At 51.0% G+C, this 6370-nt stretch overlaps 1 pseudogene across 1 annotated transcript; it reads left to right on the forward strand.

The window, feature by feature from the left end:
* The first annotated feature begins 428 nt into the window (after positions 1 to 428).
* Positions 429 to 6077, forward strand: LOC311524211 (fibroleukin-like; annotated as a pseudogene). The gene is made up of 4 exons: positions 429 to 612; positions 3108 to 3208; positions 4860 to 4967; positions 5564 to 6077. The product of its transcript is annotated as a fibroleukin-like (transcript).
* Positions 6078 to 6370: the final 293 nt, after the last annotated feature.

Here is a 6370-nt window from a genome sequence, read left to right on the forward strand (position 1 = left end):
ATTCCCAGCCCACAACAGTTTGTGTGCAGACAAGCAGAGACAGAAGGACCCCTGTTGCAGCTCCCACCCCAGTCTTGCAGGTTGTGTGTTTCTGGAGGCAGCAGCAGAAGTAGCAGAATGGAAATCTCTTTCCCCTCTAGCAAGTGCAAACAGCTGGTCTTCCTCCTGCTGCTGTTTCTAGAGCCAGGCAGACTGAGCTCAGGCAGCCCCGAGTGCAGCCAAAGGAAAGAACACCCCTCATTCTTGCAATCTCTGGTGGCCATCCTCCTTCTTGCCCAGAAGTGATGGACTGGGGAGCTGTAGGCTCTACTAGCTTGTGCTTGATGAGCAGCCAGCCCCGGAAGAAGTACAGGATGTCCCAGGGGAGCAGCAGATGGAATTCAGACAGGTCCAGAAGCAAACCAAGCTTGTCCAGGGCTAGGAACCCGATGGACTGGCTTAACTTGGTGGAAGCCAGCGTGGTGTCCATGGCCTCAAGGCTGCAGGAGGCGAGCAGGCTCAACCTGAGCTGCCTGGAGGAGAGACTCGATTCCTTGGTGGTCCTGCTACTGGGGATTCTGTCTAGCTGCAAGCTGTCCTACAGCGATTCTGTCCCAAAGATGTCTCTCCAAGGTGAGTGCATTTGGGCTCTCCACTTCCCCATTAGTTAGCTGCTCTTGTGCAAATAACAGCTAGTGGTATGACTGAGCTTCTGTTCCATTCAGCCAGTGCTGGGAGAGCAAAGATACGGGCACTTTTGGGTCTGATTCTACAAAACCTCATTGGTTTTGTTTGGGTAAAGCCAGTATTAGTCTCTGAACAACAGGAGTACAATCAGAGCAGAAGCTATTGGGACTTCAGACTCCTTCAGCATCCAAAGGCAGTCTGATCAGGAGGCACTGGGCCAGGCAGACCTACTGACCCTCTCCTATTATCTGTGTTCACTTTCGGCCTGCCTTTCTTTCTCCATCTTAATTTTTCCCTTCACTCCCCCTTCCCACTCTTTTTTAATTTTTTTTTTTGCATGACATTTTGCACTCCTCTTGCCTTTGATGTCCTGACATCCCATCACTTCATGTCCCTGGAAGAATTCCAGGTGGTCAGACGCCTTCATGAAGACAAATGTCTGAGAGTTTCACTACTGACATTTATAGCTATCAAGTTTTCTGATTATGTAAAGGGAATAATTCTCTCTCTCTCTAAGCCCCTAGCACAATCTCCCCACTGTTCTGCATTTCCTCAGCTCAGTACTCCACACACTGCCCTTCTCAGCAGACATCCTCACTTTTTATTAACCCAGAGCAAAGAAGAGACAGAGAGAGAGAGGGACAGAGGGGAAGAGGATAAAGGCAAGATGGTGCTATGAGCAATGAACTAGCTGCCCAGGAGGAACTAGACTTTTACTTCAGGAATTATTCTGAGCAAATGCTGGTAAACCCAGAAGAAAGCATTTAGAATAGAAGTAGTCTCTTGTCAGCCAGGTATCTGGAAATGCATGGCACCTACTGCCAGTGCTGGTCACAAATACATTTTCAAGAAGCTCAAATGTGTCAGAGAGGAGTTTTAAGGGGTTCCAGGAAGGATTCTGGGGCTGGACAGGGTCACTTGTGAGGAAAGATTAAATGAGCTGAGTATGACTGGTTGGCTAAGTGACAACCAGGGCAGGGAGTGGAACATAACTGACAGCTGGTATTTGAAGGCTTGAAACTCGAGGATGAAGAGGAATTGTTTAGGATGGGCCACAAAGTTATACCTAGCAGGAAATGGGCTGCAACTCAGCAAAGGAAAATTTCGGTTGAATATGGGGGAAATGACCTACTGGCAAAATCTACTAGGTTGTAAAATGGTCTTGCAAGGGAAGTGGTGGAAGCTCCTTCCCTGGAGACATTTCAAACTAGACTACTTGTGAGCCTGAAAAATGTACCACAGAGGATTCTGCATTGGCCCCTGGGACCTACTAGGGCTTTTTCACCATGAGTCATTTCTCAGATTCTTTGTGGAGGCAGATGTGTCTGTCTCTCTCTAGACACAGATTTGCAATCACTCTCTATGTATATTACACAGACACCTCTTCACTCTGCATGTAAATGATGACTGTAAGTCATCAGACTGGTTTGGTGCTGGGGATAGCTTTTCCTGTGACACATGCTTAAAATGCACAAATCAAAAATACGAACCACTAAAAGATGCCAGGTTCTTCATACAACGAACGCTGTCCATTTCCTTCAGCTCCAGCTGGAACACAGCATGCTGGGATGTATGTCATCTCTGCAGCCTGCACCTTTTCACTAAAGATGAGTAGTTGCCATTTGCCCGTATTAAGCTAGTTAAATGTGACCAGCCCTTGTGTATAGTTTGGTTACATCTGCTCTCGGGTATGGAAAATGAACCTCTTACTAGGTACTTATACCATGCCAAGTTCTCAGAAGATTTCCACTAACGGCTGGTTTTAAATGGCAAGCACAACACACGTGTAGCCAGATTTTTAGAAGTGTTCATCACCCCATCCCCATTGAGCACAATGGAGGTTTCCCCCAACCGCCACCTCCCACTTCATCTGCCCCCTTGCAAATAATGGGAGCAGATGGATGCTGAGCACTTCTGAAAATCTGGTCACTTCATTAGGTGCCTAAATGGGAGTGGAGTTCTTGAAAATCTGGCCCTTAATGCTTCATGTGAAGCGAGTTGGGGGTGTGTGTTGCAGTCCAGTAATGGGCAGGAGTCCATACCCCCCAAACCACCATCCCAGTTGGCATTCATTGGCAGCCCCAGGGGAGGCCAAGGGGGGCATGGATCATGGTCAGAGGGTGAACTCTAGCTCCACATTGCAGAGGCCCATCCAGCTGAGGGTACCCAGCTGGAAAGCATACAGCTGCTGCTGCTTCCCCTGCGTACTTCTGCAGGAGCCCCCAGCAGCTGCCCCCGCAGGCCCGTGCTGGCACACCATTTGCTTTAATAGGGAAAAACTGTCACAAACCAACTTTGCCGATGGTTGGTCAAAGCCCAGCCGGGCGCTGAGCTGCACTTGGACACATTCCCTCAGCCCGTGCAGCTCCGCTGGAGCTTCGGTTGCTGATGTTGAGGGATTTCTCCCTACTCGGCCCTCACTCAGTGGCTCTTGGTTTCAGCAAGCAGACACCGCAAGACACTGGAGACAAAGGAACAGCCACAGTTGGCACTGAAAGGGATGGGGCAGGTGGGAGCCCAAGGTAAGGAGATGATGTGCAAAGTAAGCCCCACGGAGACTCTGGGAACTACACTGCCTACCTAAACTACCCCCCATAATACCAGTTAGCTATGACATCCTCTGCTTCCTGCCCTAAACCACTGTGCAGTGTTCCTGTGTGCTGTTTATCAGCTGTCTCACTACACTCCAGAGGTGGCTGCATTTTAGTGGTGGATTAAATTATTCCTGTGTGTGTACAGTCCTTTGGGATAAAGTGTATCATATTAATTAGCGTTACTGAAACCTTTCTTTCCTGGGCAAGGTGGAGAGATACAGCCAGAGACGTTGCTATGTAAACCTTCCCTTTTATCCCCCAGAAGATATTTCAACTCCCCATTGCAAAACCAATGGGCCTAGCAGTTCATGGAGACTTTAGTCTGGGCATAGAAGACAATCTCCTTCCCTGGATACTCCATGCACCCAGTCCAGTCAGGGTGAGAGGAGAATCAATGGGTATAGTGACACCAGGGCAAATACTAATTCAGGCTATAAATTAAACTGAGTTTGGAGAGGCTTGTCCTAGTCCCCACTTGTCCACAGTAGAAAACCTGTGTGACCCAACTCTTAGTGTCTCTGAAGGAGCAGGCCATGAGCTGGAAGAGCTGGGGATACTGTGGACTGGAATCAAGGTGCATTGGCAGAGCTGTGGGGGGTCCCAGGACCAGAATAGCGAAGAGGGCTGCCGTTCAGGACTGAGGTGCATCAACAGAGCTGGGCTTGCTCCTAGAACTGGAATAGCTCAGTCACTGAAGTGGCCAGGAGGGAACTTAGGAGCTTTCACAAGCCAGGAGAGAGGGGAGGGGAGAAAGAACCGAGGGGTATGAACAGTGGGGTTTTACAGTAAAGTAGATGAGTCCAATGGCTGCTGCTTTTGCAGATTTAGGAAGAGAACGCAAGGCTGAGGAGCCACCAACACCTCTGGGTAAATATAGGGCCAGCCGCTTTGTCCCTCCACCTTGTGTTGAGTGGAGTGAGTGACCTCCTCACAGCACATGTCAGATCTGAGAGCACTTAAACCCAGAAACTACCCCTATGGCTTCAGTCTGAATTGAGCAGAGCAGAGGCCAGGTCTGGTGATCTGAGCGCAAAACTGAAACCAGGAACTTGTGGGTTCCACTCTCAGCTTTGACACTGCCTCCCTTCGCAACCTTAGGCAAGTCACTTCCCCTCTCCGTGCCAGTTTCCCATTTATAAAGTGGGGGTGATAATATTTTTGTGCATCTCAGGGTGTGTGAGGGTAAATTAGTTAACTTTTGCAGAGCCCTGTGGGCCTCATCACCATTTACTGCAGAACTCGCTAAGGGGGAGGGGCTGTAGGGAGGAAATCTCCCTAAGGTTCCTCTTGTGGTGTTACTCCCACATCATTCAGTCATGTGTGGCTGCCCCCAGCGCCTGCAGAGCGGCTCCAACTGTGCCTCCCTGCTGGCTCTGGGGGCTCTGTGTCCCTTTCTGCTCCCTGGCACCATGGCTGAACAGAGACATGATAGAGCCATGTTTCCAGACCTCCCCCACCCCCAGTTCCTCACAGGATCCCCATAGAAACATGAAAGGGCTTTGCCAAAAAGGTAACGCATCAAACACTGTAGCCTTTTCACTGCAAGGCCTTGTGAGTTATTGGTCTCTATGTTGGCTGCTCCTACTGGACTCCTCTAAGAAGTTAGAGCAGACATTCCCTCAGGACTGTGCTGAGACCCACAAGCAAAGGACCCAGGGCAGTGGGATCTGCACCATCCAGCCCATCCCACTCCAGCATCCTTTCGAGGTAAGAGCACCAGCTGCTGGGCTGGGCTGGGTCTCACTGGATTATTGCGATAGTGCCACGCACCCAGGCCGTGCCAGGTGCCCAAAATCACCAGGCTCACAGGGCACAGGATGGATCCTGTGCACAGGGATGCTCCATACTCTCAGCCCTCCCCACCTCTTCTTGTGGGAGCATTTGGTCGTTTGTCCTGAGCTGGAATCCTGCAGCCTCTGCTCTGTCTTTGTGGCATCTCACACTTCGTGTTCAATCGCATTTCATTACACGAGGCCTACACCGGGACACCTGGCAGCTTTGCCCTCCAGAGTGCCGAGCTTCCCAGACTGGGAGCAGCACTGAGGCAGCCGTGAGGTCTGTTCCTGAGGGAGGGAGTTTGGGGATGCAGCCTGCTCTGTGGAGAGAGTGAACCCAGGTTAGGAGCAGTACTCAGGGAAGTGAGCTGCCTTCTGCCAGCCTTAGCGTGAAGGGGATCTCACTGTGTCCTGGGGCCTCTGTGGAGGGATAGCAATCCCAGAGGAAGTGCTTCCCTCCCTGACTGTGATAGGAAGGTGTTAGGCTCCTGCTGCTGCTGCGTAACCTGCCATCCCCTCCCACTGCAGGCGTACTGTGACATGGTGACCGATGGAGATGGCTGGACTGTGTTCCAGTGCCAGCAGGATGGCTCCCTGGACTTTACCCGCACCTGGCAAGAGTACAGGCTGGGATTTGGTAGCTGGCAGGGTGAGTCCTGGCTGGGCAACAAGCAACGGCACAGCCTGACCCTGCTGGGTCAGCATGCCCTGTGTATGGAGCTGGAGGACTGGTTTGGCATCCAGTGCCATGCCACCTACCACAAGTTCAGGGGGGCCAGCAAGGCCAACAAGTACCAGCTGATGGTCTGGGAATGCCAAAGCAAGGCCAGCAACACCCTGAGCTACAGTCGCAGCTACAACCATGACCACAAGTGTTTCATCACCAGGGACAGCAACAACGACAACTACCCGCATAGGCAACTGCAGTGCATACTGTGGGGCCAGCTGGTGGTTCGACTCCTGTCTAGCAGCCAACCTCCATGGGAAGTACCACCGGGGATGGTACAGTGGGGTGACCAGCGGCATCTCCTGGGGCACATAGTGTATTCTGACCAATAAGAAGACCAATCAGAAGAACTTGTTCAAGAAGGCAAAGACAAAAACAAGGCCAGTCAGCTTTAAATGGCACTTACAGTGGGGCATGTGAACTCCTAGGGGGAAAGGAATTGCTGAGTTGGGAATTAGGAGAATGGGATCAAACTGGTCAAAGGGAAATGTCAAAGCTATCAGGGAAAAGTTCCTACTGCTAAGACCTGCTGGACTCCGTGGCTAAGGGAAATGGTGGAAACTCTGTTGCTTAAATTATTTCAAGGAGGAGATGCCTTGGAGAATACA

This window comes from Lepidochelys olivacea (assembly GCF_965140295.1).
Source record: "Lepidochelys olivacea isolate rLepOli2 genome assembly, chromosome: 7".
In the NCBI taxonomy this organism is placed as follows: domain Eukaryota; kingdom Metazoa; phylum Chordata; order Testudines; family Cheloniidae; genus Lepidochelys; species Lepidochelys olivacea.